This window comes from Danio rerio, chromosome 2, assembly GCF_052040795.2.
Source record: "Danio rerio strain M-AB ecotype USA chromosome 2, GRCz13ab, whole genome shotgun sequence".
Lineage (NCBI taxonomy): Eukaryota > Metazoa > Chordata > Actinopteri > Cypriniformes > Danionidae > Danio > Danio rerio.
In genome coordinates, this window is record NC_141022.1 from 37,961,164 (window position 1) to 37,981,946 (window position 20,783).

Below are 20,783 nucleotides of genomic sequence, written 5' to 3' on the forward strand. Positions count from 1 at the left end.
ATAATAATAATAAAGGTTATTATTATTATTATTATTATTATTATTATTATTATTTTGTTATTATTATTGCTATTATTAATTTATTATTTTAAATATTATTATTTTAAATATTATTTTATATTATTATTATTATTATTATTATTATTATTATTGTTGTTGTTGTTGTTGTTGTTGTTGTTGTTGTTGTTGTTATTTTTTATTTTTTTGTAATAAAACTGTGCCAAAATTACTGGCAGTTTTCTGATTTACTGTCACTGCTAAAATGAATTTGACAGCAAATTTCTGATCAGCACAGATCTGGCTTATAAGTCCTGATTGTAAATAAACAATAGTCATGTTTGCAAAACAGTTTTTAATAAGACTAAGATATAGCCTATATATACAAAATTGCCAATGCAGGTGGTTCTTGCATAACCTTGCACATACATAACTATGCTACTAGTCTTTGTACTGTGACTGCAAGTTAATATAGGACATTTTGACATGCATCATTTTCATCAGACTTGATGACTGACAATTTTCCTACATTTTCCAAACATCACGGTAATGTAAAGAAAATTGATTTTTTTTTTTTAATGTAAGAAAAGTGAGGTGGAATTTTATTTATTTTTTGCTCAGGGTGGCACAAGTAAACTGGGAAACTAGACAAAGCAAAAGCAGTAAAACATTCTACCACCAACACAGACCAGTACATCCATTTGTCACAAATGTAATGCAAAGGTTCAAAAGAACGAGAAGAGAGCCAATATTTGCTCAACGTGAGCGGAAATAACATACACATTCCCTTTGCATGCAGCACATCATTCATGCTTGTCAGGAAAGTTTGACTGACAGTGAGGGGAGTGAGAAAAGACATAATACACAGATCGACCAATTTATATGTCATCAGTGGTGGCTCATTTCTCTGCAATTAAGTGTACATTAACAAACCTCATATGCCAAGAATTCTTGAAATCTTGCTTAGAGCAGGGCAAGCAGAATTGGAGACGTTACACAAGTACATCAATTTATTCTCCTAACCCTAACAAACTAGTATACTAATACTGAAATGACAATAATTTTACCAGAAGCAGCAATCATGTCAACAGAATGTCTAAAGAGAACAATCAAAATACAGTCCAACCAATCAAAATACAGTCTAGCCTTTTCTTCAATGTTATATTTAAATTTAGGATTCAGACCTTCCAAAATCACTGCCTTTAGAATTTATTAAGCCTTTTTTTTATTGGAGCCCCACAATTTTAAATAAAAATCAGTCCCTGCATTGTTGCTGTTCAAACTTCAAAGATTTATTTTTGACAAACACAACAGGGTAGTGAAATCTGTTTTTTTCTTTCTTTCCCTTTTCCCCTGCAAGCTATCATTAGTGTGCAGTAGAGAGACAGGAAGGCTGTGAGATATATTTATACTGTGAATACGGTGGACGATGGATTTGACGTAAATGAAAAGTATTTTAGTTTTTAATTATTTTTAGCAAAAATTATGTGTTTGGGCACTCAAAGCACACTTAAAAATTTTAATTAAAAAAGGGAACATTTTGACAAGTTTTGTTAGGATTTTTTTTAGATTATTTTAAAATCTAAGCACTGCAAAACCTTTGGTCTGTGATTACTCTAAATTAAAACATGATTGCAATTACTCACATTTAAAAGTGTATACTTGTCATGATCACCAGAGATCCAGCCTGTGCAGATTGCTGGTAAACTCACAGAAGTCAAAGAACTACAAATCTTCCGCTATATAGCCTACAATATCCAGTCATGCACACACACACGCACACACACACACACACACACACACACACACACACACACACACACACACACACACACACACACACACACACACACACACACAAACTTACAAATGTTTTAACGTGTATGCCAGCACTCACTTTTGGGGATTTACACCTACCTAACTTTAAATAGTAACCAACATAGGCTCATTTTCAAAACGTAGCCCTATATGCATTTCTGGTGATTGTGGATTATGTAGCCAGAAGTACATATGGCAGCATTTTATTTTTAATGTGAACGCTACAAGTGGTATGATGGCATTCCTTTTCGTGCTTACCAGCTGACCGCTTACCTCCGTATGAACGACTTTCCGGCACTTGCCAGTTTGTCCAGTTAGCTCTCTGTGTACATCAGTGGACTTGAGATGCAAAGAGTAGATGACCACGATGACGGGGTTCGAGTCTGGTTCGAGTCAGAAAGTGGGTAAGACAAAAACAGAATGAAAAAAATAAAATAACATAAAAAAATAAAAAACAGGGTGAGAAAGTGGTAAAAATGACATTTCAAGAGCACAAGAGCTTTTCTTTTTCTGGATTGTTTTTAAATTTGTCAGTTGGGTCTAGGGAAGTCGGTGGGTTGGTCAATCTGTGCTTTTTAAAATACTATGGGTTGGGTTTAGTGAAGGGGAGGTGGGTCAGTCAGTCAGTCAGTCAGTCAGTCAGTCAGTCAGTCAGTCGACAGCGGTCTCTGGTGGATTTACAAGAGAACAGCATGTGCGAATGGCACTTGAGATCTCAAAAAGCATACACAGCAGCCTTTGGTGGATTTGCGAAATAAAATTAAAAATATGTGTAGCTCCTGACATGTATTTGGTGGTCTCCAGAAGAGGTACGTTTTCAGAATGAGCCTGGGTTAAGTAGGAACAGTCCTTGACCCCGATGAGTCACTGAACTAGTGACTGTGCTATAAAACAATAATGTGTCCAATAGATAAATAAACGTCACCATATTTTAAAAGATCATACACCCATTGGCTAAATTACCCTTCAGTCAAACTTGAAAGTAAGCTACTGGCTAAAAGCAGCTCACAGATATTCATTTGCAGAGCGTCTTAACTCGCGACTAATTTGTTTAGATTTTAGTAACTATAACTTTGACTTTTTATTGAGTTAATGGTCTCATTTTATTTGTAACACTTTTTTGACCTTTTTTTTTTTTGAACATTGTAAACATCAGGTCTCTGGATGAAATGATTACATAAATATGTGAAAAACCATTCATAATTCAACACTATTGTGTTGGTGGACTAAATGTGTTTCATGGAATGTTGTTCTGAGGACTCTAACCTTTCAAAACAAACTGTCATGTACAGAAATAAATGCTTGTGTGTGTTAATACGATGATATGTACTCCATATCCAATACACGTTTTCCGTACAACTTAAATTTAGCAAACACATTCTCTATAAGCTTCCCATTGAAATACACTGTAAGAAAAAAAAATAGTAAAAAAGAAAGTCAAATGACTGGGACCTACGGCTGCCAAACAAAAACCATAAAACTACGGTAAAATGTCTTTGTTGAAATAAAGTGCAAAAAATAATAAATCTACAGATATTTTTATTCAAATGTTTGCAAAGAAACACTGTCATTATACAGACTTTTGCTAGATTATTATAATCAAACACCATCAATAAAGTGACTGCACTAAAAATTCAAGAGTAAACAATGTTATTTAAAAGAATTTTCCCTAAATCATTACAAATTAAACACCTTTAATGAAATGCCAAGACATGCTCATGATCGTAATTTTATTTTGGACAGTTTTATTTTGGATCAAAAATTTTTGGAAAAAACAACAAACGAGATACAACTGATTAAAATTCTCATAACTTTAAAATTACAGTTGTTACATTTTATTGAATAGTGTTTATGTAAAACATGTATTGGTTTAAGTTATATGGAATGATTCAGTTACAGATCTTAAATGAAATGGAACTATAACGTGAAGGGGACTTTGACAAAGGAGTGCAGATCCAAATGCAGGTTTTACACAGAGATGGTCAGGCAAACAACAGTCAACACAGGGGCAAACAGATGTAGCATTATGCCGGGAATCCAGAGTCATGGTCAAATAACAGGCAAATGATCAGTCCTGGCAGCAAACAACGTAAACAATTAACAAACAAAGCAAGCAAAAAGAAGAGAAACGCGTCATAATGTTCACAGTAACAGTATAAAAAGACTAAGCAATTGGTCTATGCTGCTTTTAAAGTGCATGTAATCAGTTCATAACGATCCTCCGACTGTGTGTGTGCAATCAGCGGAATCTGGAACAGGTGCATACGAGCCCACTTTGTGTGTAACTTTACTGAACGGATTTGATCGTAATAATCTAGGAAAAGTCTGTAAAATAACAGTGTTTTTCTGTAAACATTTTAATGAAAATATCTGTAGATTTATTATTTTTTGCACTCTATTTCAACAAAGAAATTTTACCGTAATTTTATGTTTTTTTTTTGGCAGCTGTTGCTGCCAGTCATTTGACCTTTTTTTAAGATTTTTTTTTTTACAGAGCAAGTAATTACAATTAATTACTTTAATTTTACGTAATTTTAAATGTATTTCATAAAAAAAACAAGAAAAAAACACTGTGTAAAAAATACGGCAATTTTATTGTATAAAACAGACAAATTGCTGTAATTTGTCATTACTTATATAGTACATAAAATAACAGTCAAGCTGTTAATTTACAGATATTGTTTGTATTTTTTACGGATTTTTGAATATAATTTAAAATAACAGAAAAAAATACTGTATAATACTGTAATTTCCCTGTATAAAAAACAAAAATGTCATTAATTTATCTTTAATGATAAAGTACCTAAAATGAAAGTCAAACTGTGAATTTAGAGAGATTGTTTGTCATTTTACTAATTTCTACATATAAATTTAAATGACAAAAAATGACTGTAAAAAATTTAGGGATATTTTCTGTAAAATTAGTTTTTTTTTTTACAGTGTACATCTAGCTACAATTTCTGCTTTAGGGTCTCGAGTTATGTAAAGATGGCTAAATCTCTTCATAATATCAGACCCTGAGAAGTGTTATGGAGTTGCTTGAGACTAGACCACAAGAATTGCTATGCAATAAAACAATAAACTTGCTAGTCTGAGTTGCAGACCTGGAAAAGAGCAAGTTCTTTAACTGCCTTAGTTACCCATCATGTGCCACCCTCTCTGCCGCCCCCTTCACCTCTTCACTCAGAACTTAGGTCACTGACATTTCACACAGAATCTTCATCCTCTTCATATGGTGTATCTTGTGAATCAATAACTTTAACTTGTCGTGTTTGGTATCATTTTAAATGTCTCTGTGTGATTGGTAAATGGTAAATGGTAAATCAATTTTGCAGTAGTAAAAATTTATTTTGGGAAGAGTTTGGGAAAAGTCTGTCTTACTGAAGTGTGAACTTGTCTGTCAATTCTGAACTTTTTACTCCAGGTGGTGATTAGTTTTTAGGTTAACATACAACCTGACTGAGATAGTGGTGAAGCCTTTATTATCTTTCGTTTATGGTTCTTTGTTCTGAGTTGAATCTTTAAGGAAAAGGTGCAAAAATATTGCGATCGTAGCCAAGACACCCCGTTGCAGCATCTCTGAGACTTACATGTTGCAACATACTTCTCCGGTCATGTATGCATCTCTAACTTTTTGATTTATCTTTGAGTAATATATGTTGTTTATGTTAAATACAATTTAACCTGACTAATAAAATGTTATATTTGATTTATTTTGAAATCGACTGAATTCATTATTGCCAGTAAGTTGTGTGGATACTTTTGTTGACCTTTGGTGTTTCACAGTCAGTGTGGATCAAACTAGAGGATCACAAATAAAGAGGCAGATAACACTTTGGTGATAGGCCTTTAGCATTTTGACCACTTTTGTTCTAGGTAGACTGGGTAGACTACCTTTTCTGTCACAGAGCAAGCAGCAGTCGCCTGCCAACCGCTGACTAAGGGCGTACTCACACTATGTACAGTTGTCTCGCACCGGGCCAAAGCACGCTTGTCCCCTCTCCTGACTCCCCTGTTGGCTTGCACTCACATTACAATCGGGCCTGGGCACGCTTACATCATCGATGCTGCGCTCTTCAGTAAGCGCTCTCGCTCAGCACAGTGGAGATTTCTCTAGTTATATTGCTTTAGTCCTTAGGGATGCGGTGACACGCAGTCAGATATTTCGCCGAACAGATCCGCCACTTTCGACGCTCATAAACAATCATTAAGTCCTCGTGCTGCAGGAAATATGAGGTTTGATGAAGGTGCACATCTGTCGTGTTGTGAGGGGTTTGCGTATTTAATAAATGATGGCAGTTTGCGTTCACTGAACAGTAAGAATGATTAATAAATCCAAATGAAACAGTCCCTTAAAAGTCACGACTCGCTTTTACTTTCGGGCTTTGCTGTGTTTTGCACTCACACATAAGCGTACCGCGCCAAAGCCCAAGTGAACCGCGCTCAGGCATACCTCATTCAACCAGGCCAGGGCCGGCCAAGTGAACCGTGCCTGAGCCTGATTCAGCACACTCAAACTTCTCAAACGATCTGGGAAACTGTCCTGGGCACGGTACGGATGGCATAGTGTTAGTAGGCCCTAAGAATCAAGCCGGCGAGCCCAAATGTACTCAGAACGACAATTGGTCCCCAATGAAAGAATAATTGAAGGCATATTGTATCTGAAATAATTAAGTATCTGACTTTGTTAACGTTTGATAAATGTGATCCTTTACTAAATATGAACATAGTCTTAATTTAATGATCACTTGAAAATTGAAGTCAGATTAAATTTCAGAGCTGAAAAAAAATTTGAATAAATTATACAATTATTTTCAGAAGCACTAGAAAAGGTTTTGTCTAGATTGCTCTTGTTCTTTGTGATGTAATCTTTTTGTAAACACTGAAATGTGCAAAAACAGTGCCCCAGTGTCACGATATGCTGAACAATGAAACAAAAGGTGGTGGATCCAAATGCATTTAATGAGATATAGTGCAGACAACAGAAGAAAACAGGACATCCAAAATCAAAGTATCAAAATAACAAATAAACAAACAAAACAAGGAACTAGGGCAAGATACGGAAACACAGCTCAGGAACAACATACCAACTTAAACAAACGAGTGCAGGGTGTATAAATAGTCCAACAATCAAACGGCAACTGGAATCAGCTGATTGTGTAATCAGTGTAAGTGAAGCCGGGTGTGTGTACGCGGAATGTAGGGATTTGTTGTTCCTGAACAACTGTAGTTCACTAGCGAACTACAGTTCCGACTAGTGGTGACCATGACAGTCATGACACCCAGTGCATCCACGTCTTGATGCTGGCTAAAGCTTTTTCTGACAAAATTGAAAAAAAAAAAAATAACAACAAACTCAAAAGAATTTCCTTAAAAGTCACGTTCATTCTCCCTGCTAAGCAAGTTGCCCTTGTGCTTTTTACAGCACTGTGTACATTTATTCTGAATTTTACTTCAGGCTCTGGTTTGAAAAATAAGGGAAAAAGTAATTAGCTTATATCACTTAGTCTAAAACGTTCCTCTAAATTACTTAACTAAATTGCAGGTTTGTTTGTATTTGGCTTACACTACATTTCACTTACACAAGTAACCATAAATGTCCTTCGGGTCCACTAGCCAATTACTGGAAACTTTATAGATGGATTTTGTTTTCAGGACACAACGCTAAAACAAGAAGCAGGCTGCTACAGCGAAATGATTGAGCAATTCAGCCTTCATTCTGCTTCTGTGCTTGATTTTCAAGCAGCTCAAAGTTAATGACTTCAAAGATTTCAAGCTCCAACAAGCCATGCAAAGTCTACGGATTAAATTATTGTTAGATATTTTTAGTATGTAATCCATTTCTTTTTTTTCTTCTGTATTCACCATTAGGCCTTCCAGGAGTCCTTGGGCACAGAGCTACATCAATAATAGAGCAACGAAGATAATCTTATCTTCACATCTGGAGCCCTTATTAGACAAAATTAACTGCTTAAATCTGGAGCACATGCTGCCTCATCAAAATGGAAGATCATGACATTATGCTTTCAGGAACAGAGGCGTTTTTCTACAGAACTCATGCAGTTCATGAGATCGGACTAAAATATTAATTGGTAGAATATGTAATTATTCACATTATTAGCAGTGGTGTGTGCAATACACAGTACCTGGGTGAAACATTTGTATGCAAGAAAATGAAATATAATTAGATTGATACACAATCACAGCACACAGTCAGAAAGAAAGCAGTAATCTTATGAATTGTTGCTCTCATGCTTTAATTACTACCACTGCTTCACTGAGGGAGATACATTTCAGGCTGTAACACTGAAATGGATTCTGACTTCCACACAGTTTCAACCATCAGGACTAATTGGTCACACACAGTGGGCACGCTGTTTTCTGCAGGACTGTAAATTATTAAATAAAAGAAGCGTAGTCTTTAGAAGTGTTGAACTTTAGTGAAGAGCCTCATGTGTCACATACGGGGCCTTTCCTCGTGTAAATTTACTCATGTAGAAAGGTGAGAAGTTTTCAGTTTGCATGATTATTACAGCTTGGTTATGACCGTCGCTTTTATGATAATTTAGGAAACTGATCACATGATTGTTGAAGTTTTAGAGTAAGAGTATTGAGTATTGCTCTGTTACTGCAGTTTAGCCTATTTGAATAACTGTGAAACTATACACACATAACATAAACCAAAATTATTAAATATAAATTATCAATCAATCCTCTTATTTAATAAAAAAAAAAATTGAAGAAAGTCCAAGAAATCTATAGAATAAAACAAATATAAACATTTCACTCATATCTGCTATTTAGTGAAATAACCCTCATTTTCAGTCATAATAAATTAAAACATTTGCTATTTTGAAATAAAACAAAAATAAAATATAATAAAATAAAATATTAATTATCAATCAACCCTCTCAATGTTTTAATTTAAAAATTTGATGAAAGTCCAAGAAATGTATAGAATCAAACAGATATATAAACATTTTGCTAATAACTAATAAATCCAGAGAAGCTGAAAAATTCCAAGCGGTTCTTTAATGTTCTGCATAGCCATACTAGTTGTACGTGCTCAAGCATGCCTGTTTTATTTAGCTTGTTTTTTGTGTTTTGGTATAGGTCATAGGTGTGATTTTGTTCTTCACAGTTCAGCACAGATGTCTAAATCTTGTCTCCGTGCAGCAGATGCATATTATGGTGTGTGACAGAGGAATTCTTCATACTATTTTGCCTCCTTTTTATATTTTATAAGTTCTTCACTTACAACTAGTGCTTATCCCAGCACTGTTCTGCATGTTTCGGAAAAGAAATGTCTTTAAAAAAATCTTTATATGTTTTGATTTGGGTTTAAATATGACAACATGAAATTGAAGCATTTTCTGATTTTCTAGCTTAAGAAACATTTCTTATTATTGTCATTGTTGAAAATAAATGTGGAAATGACAGATTTTATTTAAAAAAAATGTTTTCATTGACCAAAATTAAAAAGTGCCATCTTATCACGTCATGATTTTACCAAGTATGATACGATCCTGGATTAACATTTATGTTGATGCTGGAACATAATTTTTGTTTAAAAATGTGTAATCCATTCCTATTTTCAACTCCTAAACCCAACCAAAACTGGAAAATATTCCCAAAATCATAGAGGATGAATAGTTGGATAACAATCATGTAGAAGTGCATAAACATATTGTAAGCCTACACTTAATATAAACGGAAAACATATCCCTTAATTCTGACTGGCTGATTGGAATGTTGCTCCAGGAACATGTCCTACTTGGTGAAATCAGGTCAGGGTTATCAGGCATTGTTAAATTAATTTTAGAAAACATAATTGTAATGTTTAAAGGTCAGAAGATCAATATTTGGTTCAATAACCATAATTTTTAGTGGTGTAATGGATCACAAATCTCACGGTTCATATCACATTGTTTTTTTAATCACGGATCGGACCATTTTTCAGATCAGTCAAAAAGAAGTGGAGACAAATGTCATTTGCTTTTCAATTATTACAAAACCCTTTAACAAACAGAAATTAGAACCTGTAATTTTATCAAAAATAAAATGAAGAAATAATCACCTGAATAAAAATAAATTGTAAAATATTCAGTACTGTTAAAAAGTCACTGTTAATATTGCTGATAATGTTAAATCTATAAATCTAACGTTACAATTTGTATAACCCATGTTTATTTTTAGTCTCATTTTTAGTAAATGATTCAGTTATTCACTCATAAAACTTAGTTTTATTCCTAAATGGATAATTTTTGAACAATTATTATTGATGGCCTGTTGTCACTACCTATTGGTTAAATAATGTAATTGATGTCTACAACTTTTATTTTTGAGCCTATAGTGGTTTTATCTCAACTATAAACTGTTATGCCAGTACTTCTGTGTTATTTTACTGTTTGTACCTTAGTCAGTTCAAAAGACTAAATCTCTTTCTTTTTTTTGTGTGTGTGTTTTTCAAACACAGATTTAAATGCAACAATTCGAAGGATTAAAAAACATATGCAAATCACTATCATTTATAATTTATTTTGCGTGGGTGTTGAGATCTCAATCTTTTAATGATTAATCCTGCAGCTTACACTGAATGGATTAATGCAGGCTAAACAAGTAGTGACAGAAAACAACTTTGATAAAACCCAACACATCCCGAATAATCTATCACAACTTCTTCCGTCATTGTTATATGTAACAAGAAAGCTTAAATGCTTTCATTGATGTGATTTGAATGATATCAGAGACAATTAACCTACAAGTAAAAAATTAAGTATTAATCCGCAGATCACATGTGTTCCGAACCATGGGTTGTGATCTGTACAAACCACAAATCAACTATAATCCATAACACCCCTTCTTATTTACAATCATAATAAATGAAAATATTTGCTATTTTGAATTAAAACAAATAATAAAACATAATTAAATATAAAGTATATGTTTTGATTTTATTTTACATTTGGAAGAAATTCTAAGAAATGTATAGAATAAAACAAATATAACCATTTCACTCATACAAATAAATAAATTAATCTAGAGAAATTTAAAAAAATCAAGTAGTTGTTTAATTTTCTGCATAGCCAAACTAGTTGTACTTTGTTTAACAGCGCGTGTTTCTTGTGTGTGTGTGTGTGTGTGTGTGTGTGTGTGTGTGTGTGTGTGTAAGTGTGTGTGTGTAAGTGTACCTAATCAGTTTCTTAATTAACTACGCATATATTGGGCTTAACCGAGGCACTGAACTCTGTGTCACATTCAAAAACCACATGCTGGTCTTTCCATTGAGAGCAATCCAGTCCTTTCAGCTCCGCAGCTCATTTCCTCTCCATCAATTATTTGCATTTTGCTTTTAAATGTGATTCCTTTTTAATTCAGCTTATAAAAATAGCAGCACTCACTGGCTAATTAATTTGCAGCATTTTATATGTAATAATGCTTTGGCATTAAATGTTAATCGTCTTTGTTCGGGAAAAAAGCTGACGTTTTAAATGCGCTCATGGTCTTTTAACACAATTCTCCACGGGGAGCCCTGGTGCTAAGTGCATGTCATCTTGCTTTTGCATTATCAGAGTGTTCCAGTCTCCTTTGGTATTTTTTTATGTTTTTATTTTAATTGCCCACTTACATAATTGTTTCATTAGCTCTATCTGAAAATAGTTGCCTGAGAAGTCGAAGACAAGATGCGTGTGGGCACCTCTGCTGAACAGGGCCAGTAAATATTAGGTTAATTGAGTCGGTTACAGTAGCACTTAGGGCTCAGTGCTGCCATTCTGTGTTATTTGCATATATTAGAAGCAGTGCTGCTGCAGTCTTGCAAAGAGTGAGTCCCACCAGGTAAAACAGTAGGAATTGACTTGTCAGTGCTCTGTGGGTGGGAGAACTGAGGAACAGCGCACTAGCATACTTCTCACTTTGTAGCATGCAGTACAGTATGTATATTGTGCCCAGCATGAACATTTTCTGCAAAGTTTGTGCAGATTTTTCTGTGTGTGACAGATTTACAGAACAGTCTTGGCGCGTTGTGTATCCCTCTCAGCACTGTGCTTGACTTCATTTTCAAGTTACCAAATAAGCCTAAAATTAATAATGTTTTAAGGGCCCCCTTTATAATGTTTTGCATAGAAAAAGTATGGCATAATTTATTTACAATTATTTAAATTATGGGGGCGAGGCAGTGACGCAGTAGGTAGTGCTGTCGCCTCACAGCAAGAAGGTTGCTGGGTCGCTGGTTCGAACATCGGCTCAATTGGCGTTTCTGTGTGGGGTTTGCATGTTGTCCCTGCCTTCGCGTGGGTTTCCTCCGGGTGCTCCGGTTTCCCCCACAGTCCAAAGACATGCGGTACAGGTGAATTGGGTAAGCTAAATTTTACGTAGTGTATGCGTGTGTGTGTGAATGTGTGTGTGGATGATTCAAAGAGATGGGTTGTGGCTGGAAGGGCATCCGCTGCGTAAAAACTTGCTGGATAAGTTGGCGGTTCATTCCGCTGTGGCGACCCCGGATTAATAAAGGGACTAAGCCGACAAGAAAATGAACGAATGAATGAATTTAAATTATGGCTCATATGATGATTTTAAGTGGTTCTATTTTCAGGATAGATTCAGGATGGTGACACTATTACATCAGTATTTAAGGTAAATATGTTTACTTAGGGGTTAATACTTAAAGCTGCACATATACTCTTGTAATACTGTAAAAATGTTTACTCAACTAAAAAGTGTAAAGTAACTTGCTACAAGGTAACTTGATGTGTAATGTAGCTGTGTGAACATAAACAACATTTCTGAATGCAATACGCTTAAAGTTCAATGCAAAGTCAACGAAGTTTGGGGACTTCAAAAAATACATTTGGGTTAATGAAATCACAAATGCTGCAGTTTACGTGCATTCACTATGCGCACACACCCCGTGCAGAGAAGGGGAGTGGCCAGAGGTGCTGCAATGTGCCGTCCAGTTTCCACAGAGCTTGTTCTGTTTTTGTATTTGGGCGGGCTTACAAAGGACACAACAATAAAGAGAGAAGTGCTTACAGTTTAATTTAAATGATGTGCCAGAGAATTATCAAAAATATATAGATCAAGCATGTTTTCATGTTATCTGAGTAGTTGTATATAATTAAAGTAAGATTAAAAAAAAAAAAACTACATGATTTTTTTTACAACTGAAGCATAAGAACACATTGCTTTGCATTTTATAAACACAACCAAGCCTTAAAAATACACTCTGGAACACCTCTTTAATGTGTATTTATCTATGTACTGTACATGTATGTACTTATATACCCAACATTTCAGAACTAATACTACATTTAATGTTTCTTGATATTACTTGAATTTTGGTACCATAGCCAATGTATCGTCAATGTATCAAAAGGTAAATTATATATATATATATATATATATATATATATATATATATATATATATATATATATATATATATATATATATATATATATATATTAATGGTTGCATTTAGAAAGTCATCTATATATAGAACCCAAGCAAATATAATGTATATTCTTATATTAAATTATATTATAATTTATACAAAAATATTTATAAATGTGGTTAATAAACTCTCATTTCCAAAAAGTTGTTACTCAAATAAGACCGTAGAAAAAGTAACTGACAACAACCCAATTAATTTTTAGGGACATGACTTGGAAAAACGTCACAATATAGCTAAAAAGATGATCATCCGTTTCATGCTGAATTTTTCATGCCAAAGGCTTAAGGATTTGGCATAATTTTTAGACTGTCAAAACAGATATAAAAGTTACTGTTCTCTGTGTCATTTTCCATAGCGAGCTTATTTCGCAATATTACATTGGAAAATAATAAGAAAAAAACTACCGTAGACTCTGCCCTGAAAGAAAATCAGAATGTGGTCAAAAGTGGACAAAAGAGAAGGATTGAAACATCAGGAATAGGCTGCAATGTGTCTCCCTCATCTATTTGTGATCCGACTGAGCAAAACACATCTTATTGCCTGATGTATGCACTGCCTATGTGATTATATTAGAGAAAAGAGGTTGAAATCTTTTCTCCTTAAGACTGAGAAATGCGAATTTTTCTGAGGTGTATTCAATTACGTGTGAAAGCAGTTGTGACAGTAATAGCACCGCGATCTATATGTGCGCTTCTGATGAGGAGCTGACCCTGAAGGCGCGCATATTCTCATAATTAAACGAGCCGTCAGCTAGATTCAAATGGTGGATGAACCGGAAGATTTTTCTGGGAGCGCTTTTTCCAAGTGTGACAGAAATCTTGGTTAATGAGGTAGCTGAAGTTTAACTATGCTCATCAGCAACTTGTTTTAACTTTATTTTGGAGAGAACCCATTGTTTGCAGTAAACAACAGTAGGTGGGCTAATATTTCATCTACAGTATGTTTATTATAATGACCCCTGTGTGGGCTCTTCTGCAATTAGACGAGGTACTTCTAAACCCGACATATTCTCCTACTGTGCTGATGTGTGAGCTACAATGGATTACCATACTGTTTGGCCACCCCTCGCCCCAGACACAAATTAACGTGGAGGGCAGATTGTAGAGAATGTAGCGGATGCTGAATTGAGGCATCACTTGTCAGTGATATTTCTGCAGAGAGTTCAGCTGCGCAACAGCGTAAACAACGCTCGAGTGCCTGTGGAGTGCTTTATTAACACCGGGAGGTTTTTTATTATCTTTATTTTTTGTGCTGATTGCTTCACCTGCCAAATATGTCCTGGGTAAAATGTGCCGCACTTTTTTTTCTCATTAAATCTAAAGCAATTTATTTATATTTATTTCAGATCTCCTTGATTGCATGTGTGTCGAGGCAACTGCCATCCACATTTATGTAGAATATAAAGACAATATCCAGTGGATACATTTAAGGATGATGGATATGAGCTAGAGCAAGCTCGTGTGCATTGTTTTGAATGAGGAAGTTGTGATTAATCAAGTATGATTAATCAAGTTTTCAAGGCAATGATTAATCAGGATCCTACAATCTGCTTGACAGTGTGGTTATGTAAAGATGGTAAAATGCAGGCTCTGATTACCTGGGGAACAAAAGCAGGTAATTTAATTGTTTGTCACATAGGGTGGATCTTATTGGCTTTCACCGCATAAGAAATTGATTTATGGAAAGATGCGAGAAATAAAGTAGCATTTGTTTGGTATGTCAGTTTAATATTTAGGGATGCTTACAGTAGAAGTTTGCAGCTTGCTCTTATTACCAAACAGTGCAAATAGGTAGGATATGTTAGGGTTGTGCTATGTTACAATTCCCGAAAAAATAACAACAATAACAACAACAACTAATTTCCAAGTTGCAAGGTCTTTAAAGACCGGTGGAAAGACAAACAGTGCAAAAAATAGATTAAAACAGAAAAATAAACATGATGCGGCATAGAAGGGCCGGTGAGGTCCAGATCAGAGTAGCTCTCTAGGAACAGCTAGCAGTCCCAATAACACAGAGCATCCTGACCATGGCTGCCAACATTTGTCCCTGGAAATCAGGAGAATGGGGGTATGGTGCCTAAATAACATTGCTGAGAACTGGGCACTGTGGCTAACTGTACTATGAATGTGTTTTGGGCGGCCTCTGTGATTGGATCCTGAATCAAAGTTGGCAACCCAGGGGGTTCACAGACAGTACCAAAATGCTAAGGACCATAAAGGGGGTGACATTTTCGGGAGAAATAACAAAATGGGAGGCTGGCGGGAGATGGGTCTGAAATACGGGAGACTCCCAGGAAAAAAAAATCAGCAAGAAGCATATTAGTGAGTAGAGACAGTTTTTAACGCTCCTTTGGAGGACATTGAGAAAGCAATGTAAGTTTTTTGTTTGTTTGTTTTGGAAAATTTTTTGGAAGCAAGAATAAAAATAGATCAAAATTCAAGCAAATGTCCTGCATCTAAAAATATTACCTGTTGGGGACAGTGAAATCAAATTCAGTGAAGGATTTTGCTGTAACACAGAATGCTGTCTAATAAAAATAGATTCAACTAGGGCTATGAAATATATTGCGATATACACATTGCTGGTTTGTGACATATGAGTGGTTTCTATGACAATTGTATGAAAAACAATAGACAGACACAATAGCCATTAATTTCAAATACAATTGCTCAAATGCAATAGATTAATTACAGCCATTACATTATTTATATTCTAAATTAATAATTAAATTCATATACAGTTAAAATCAAGCTGAAAAAAAAACAAAAACAAATAAAACTTTCTCCTGAAGAACAAAAATTATCAAAAAATATATAAACATTTCCTTGCTCTGTTAAACATCATTTGAAAAATATTTTAAAAATGAAAAAAAATCAAAGAGGGGCTATTGATTCTCACTTCAACTATATGTCTCCCAATTCTGACACAATACCATGATACATTCATGATTCTGTGTTTTTCCTGTTTGTTAGTGTTATTTCATAAGGCTTAAAATCACAGACATTAGTTTTTTATTCTCTAAATTCAAGTTATTCTCTTTGTTGCTGGTCATGTGATTGATTCAAGACCTATCCAGTTGTAAACAAACATAAGCTCACACTGGGCTTCTCTTGTGCAAAATCCACACAAAAATCCATGTGGTATAACTGCACGGCACTGTTTAGTTCCACTTTGTGGTATAAACATCTCATTGAACATTTATTGAACATGTTATCATTTTATCAAGGGAAAATTATATCACAGTCATTATCTCTTTATCGTTCAGCCATAATGTATGGGTGTTTTTAAATCTCTCTTTGTTGCTTCCTAATGCACATTTAAAATAAGTTGGAATGACTTGTGTGTCCCATTTGGATATTATAGAAGAAAAATAACCTACATATGACTGTCATGTACACATGAAAAAGAGCACAGAGGGATAAGCAATGTTTAGTTATTTTCTCTCTTGTCTGTTTGACATATGGCTCTTGTATAGACAGATTTGCTGATGGATATCTATTCCTATTATTGTCTGTTTGCCTGTCTGTGTTGTGGGAGAGTCATCATGACCATTTCTTTGGCTGTTTGTCAAGGGCACTGGTTGGTAAATGTCAAGCTAATATTTTCCAGTCAATATGTGATATTTATTTGAAGCAGCTGTTGTCTAATACTATTTCAGAGGTGTATGACTAATCAACACCTGGCAGTACTCATTTAACTGCAAATCTTACAATTACCATAGGTAATAAATATACCTGTGATGTGGTTAAATTAGGTTTGTGCCATACCTGCTGTCGGGATTAGGGGCCTATACAATACATTTAATGTATAGAATATTTTTTATAAAGAATACTGGAAAAATTGCTGCTATGTTTAAGCCTTTAATTCAACATTTTGTATTCTGTTGGATCAATTAAATGCAGACTTGTTTTTTTAAGGGGAAAAACTCTCACTCACTCAAAAAGTCACTCACTAAAATGTCATTTAGCATAAGAAAACAAACAAAACAAAACAAAAAAGAAAAATAAATCTTGTCAAACAAATTTCCTTTCTATATTTTATTATTATTACTAAAAGACTATATTTAAAGATCAAAAGTCAGTTCTAAAATGCTAATTAACTGACATTTTAAAATCTGTCTTTGTCTTTCAAACATCTTAGTTTTACTCAATTGTCTTGAGTTTTTAAAATCACATAAAATATAATAACATTTTACACATTTACTTCATGTTCATATAGCTAGTACAGGTCATTTTGCTTGTCGGCATACACTGTAAGTACATCTCTTACTATAACGGAGGAGTGCTGGACAACGGCGATGAGGATCCACATGCAGTTTGTTAAACAGATTAGTCAGGCAGGCAACGGTCAACACAGGAGTAAACAGAAGCATACAGGAAATTCGCAATTGTACTTCAAAACAGGCGAATGCTCAGTTCAGGAGGCAAAACAACATAAACAAGAAAACTATGCTAGGATCACACATAGAAAGACTAGACTGAGATACACTTTGTGCTGCTACAAAAAACAAGACTCAGCCAAGTACTGTGTGGGTGGGTGCTCTGTTTATAGTCCTTGTAATCAGTCCATCATGAGCTTCCTGTTGTGTGTGTACTCACAGGATCAGAAACTGGTGTGTGTGTGAGGTGCATGATGTGAGTTGTAGTTCATTAAAGTGGCAGATGTGTAGTTCCCCTTCGGGGGGAACTTCAGCACTATAAGTGGATTTGATTGTAAAATCCACGCATTGGGAGGTTCGGTTCAGAAGCTACTCGTCTGAAAGAGTATTGAACGGGCCAATTAAGAATGAATTGGCAGCGCAAGCCTGCGCAGGTGAGCGGCATAAGCAATCAACTGAGTATATAAGCTCACCTGGCGCCAGCAGACGCTATCCTTTTCGCTTCAGAGACTTTCTGATCGAGTCGATGAGGGTTCCTCCTGCTGTGACCAGCGATTCTGAGCGAACGAGAGCATTCTCCCGGTCCAGAGTGTGTACACGCAGTGGCAGACGGTCGAGCTGGGTTTCTCCCTTGCCTGGCGTTCTTTGGGTCCGGTCCTCCAGAGCGGTGCGTATAAAGTTGCAAACTTCACAGAAAGAGCAACACAGTCGTGCAGCACGTCCTTATCAGGACGGCGCTCCGACTGTGCGTTTCTGGATGCGGTGGTTTCCTGTCCTCGGATGATGGGCGCGGGCACTGCGTTGCATGTCTGGGGGTCCAGCATGTTAATGCGCTGCTCGCGGGCAGTTCATGTCGTCATTGCGATGCCATGACTGTTGCGCAAGATCGTGGTTAGCCTTTGCAAAAGGGTGAACCACCCCAGTTGTCCCCTGCTCTGCAGCGGGCACTCGGGCAGATCTGAGGGTTTCAGCGAGAGATAATCCGTCGCCCACGGGCCCGCGGACCTCCCGCTCCTCTAAGCGCTCTATCCAAGCTTCGGGCGGGGGAAGCGATCCGTCTAACAGATGGTAGCCCTTACGCCCGATGACACCGGAGACCAGATGTCCACCGCGGCATCGGAGGGTGGGCTTTCATTGTCCGATGATGATCCAGACCCGCTCGCCCCCTTCGGGCTGGTGAGCGCTGTCACTACGGATCCTGAAACGGACATGTTAGCCGTGCTTTCCCGGGCTGCTTCGGCCGTGGGTTGGAGATGGTTTATTCCCCAGCTCCGCGGCCGGACCGACTAGAGGGGCGTTCCCTTCTTCCAGGAGGTGCACAGTAGGCTCACGCGGTCTTGTAAAGCACTTTTTTCTGCTCGTGCTGCGTGTTCCTCCACCCTAACCACTCTTGACGGTGAAACAGCCAGGGGGTATGTGGCGATTCCTCAGGTTGAGTGCGCGATGGCGGTAAATCCGCGCGGCGCCTCTTCTTGGCGGGGTCCGCCTCGTCTCCCATCCAAAGCCTGTAAGTTATCTACCTCCCTCGGAGCTAGAGCTTACATAGCTGCGGGCCAGGCTGCTTCCGCCTTGCATGCGATAGCCACCTACCAGCGCTACCAAGCGCAGGCGCTGGCCGAGCAGCACGAGGGTGGGTCCAACCCAGGCTTACGAGCTTCGCACCGCCGCCGACTTAGCTCTTCGGACTACTGAGTCCGCTGCGTGTGCGTTGGGGAGGACGATGTCCACATTAGTGGTCCAGGAGCGCCACCCCTGGCTGATATGCGCAAAGTCGACAAAGTTCGCTTTCTTGACTTCCCCATATCCCCAGCCAGGTTCGGCGACACTGTCTGTGAATTCACCCAGGAATTCAAGGCGGTGAGAGAGCAGTTGGTGGGTGATGTCTTATCGGTGGTCCGTAGCCCGCTCCGCCCGCCGTGCCATTCATACCTGCTCCTCGCCGAAGGCGCCCGCCTACGAGAGCTGCTCCGCCCCCGCACACGCCTCCGGCGAAGCGAGCGTGTCGGGCACCTCGGAAGCAGGCAGCCCCCCTGCCCAGAACGCCGCTAAGTCCGGCAACGGACCGCGAAGCGCCCCTGGGACAGGCCATCTGGAGAAGAGGGAACTTGCTCTTTCCCCGCTGGAGGGCGGGGCCCCATTTCCAACGGCACTTTTTACTGCCATGAAAACATTATGAAAGGGCACTTTTCACTTCCCCAGATGTGACAGCCCGAAATCTGCCAGTCTGGGACGATATGCTTTCTAGCTTGCAGATTCGGTGCGTTTCGCCAGTGGCTCACGAGCGCTGGGAGGACGGTCTCCTTTCTCCCACCCCTCGAGCCTCCCCTCCGGAGCTCGGGTTTGGAGTGAGAGCAAATATCTCACTTCCAGCTTTTGCTTGGGACCCGCGAGCTTCCCGGATCAGCACACCCACTCCGCGCTGCCCCACTGCTGGTACGTCAGCGATTGTAGCGATGAGTCCATTAGCGAGAGCTCTGCCTGCCTGGTTAGCGCGGGCCAGCTCTTCGCGGTGGCTCATACGCACAATCAGACTCGGCTATGCGATTCAGTTCGCGAAACGGCCCCCCAAGTCACGGGTGTGTATTCACCAGGGTCAGCCCCCTGTCCGCCCCTGTCTTGCGAGAGGAGATTGCTGTCCTCCTGGCGAAGGATGCAATCGAGCCGCTCCCTCCAGCCGAGATGGAGAGCGGGTTTTACAGCCCACGCTTCATCGTGCCCAAAAAGAGCGGTGGGTCACGGCCAATCCTAGATCTGCGCGTTTTGAACCGCTGCCTGCCCAAGCTGCGGTTCAGAATGCTCACGCAGAAGCGCATCCTCCGGTGCGTTCGTCCTCTGGGTTGGTCTGCAGCATTAGACCTGATAAACGCGTATTTCCATGTCTCCACTCTTCCTCGCCACCGACAGTTTCTGCGGTTTGCGTTTGAAGGTCGAGCTTGGCAATACAAAGCCCTCCCCTTCGGGCTCTCTCTGTCTCCGCGGGTCCTCACCAAGCCCGCGGAGGGTGCCTCAGCGCCCCTTCGGCTCGCGGGCATCTGCATACTCAATTTCTTTACGACTGGCTGATTTTTGCCCTCTCTCGGAGCAGTTGATTATGCACAGAGACAAAGTGCTCTGGCACTTCCACCTGTGGGGGTTTCA

General features: G+C 38.0%; 1 protein-coding gene and 1 long non-coding RNA gene across 6 annotated transcripts in view; both read left to right on the plus strand.

Annotated features, from left to right (window-relative positions):
* The window catches only part of astn1 (astrotactin 1), a 414,746-nt gene that overhangs the window by 40,081 nt on the left and 353,882 nt on the right, over window positions 1-20,783 (plus strand). The window lies entirely within an intron of this gene.
* On the plus strand, window positions 1,857-8,541 carry LOC147837149 (uncharacterized). The gene is made up of 3 exons (XR_015478725.1): window positions 1,857-4,314; window positions 5,992-6,755; window positions 6,801-8,541. It is a non-coding gene; the product is annotated as an uncharacterized LOC147837149 (long non-coding RNA).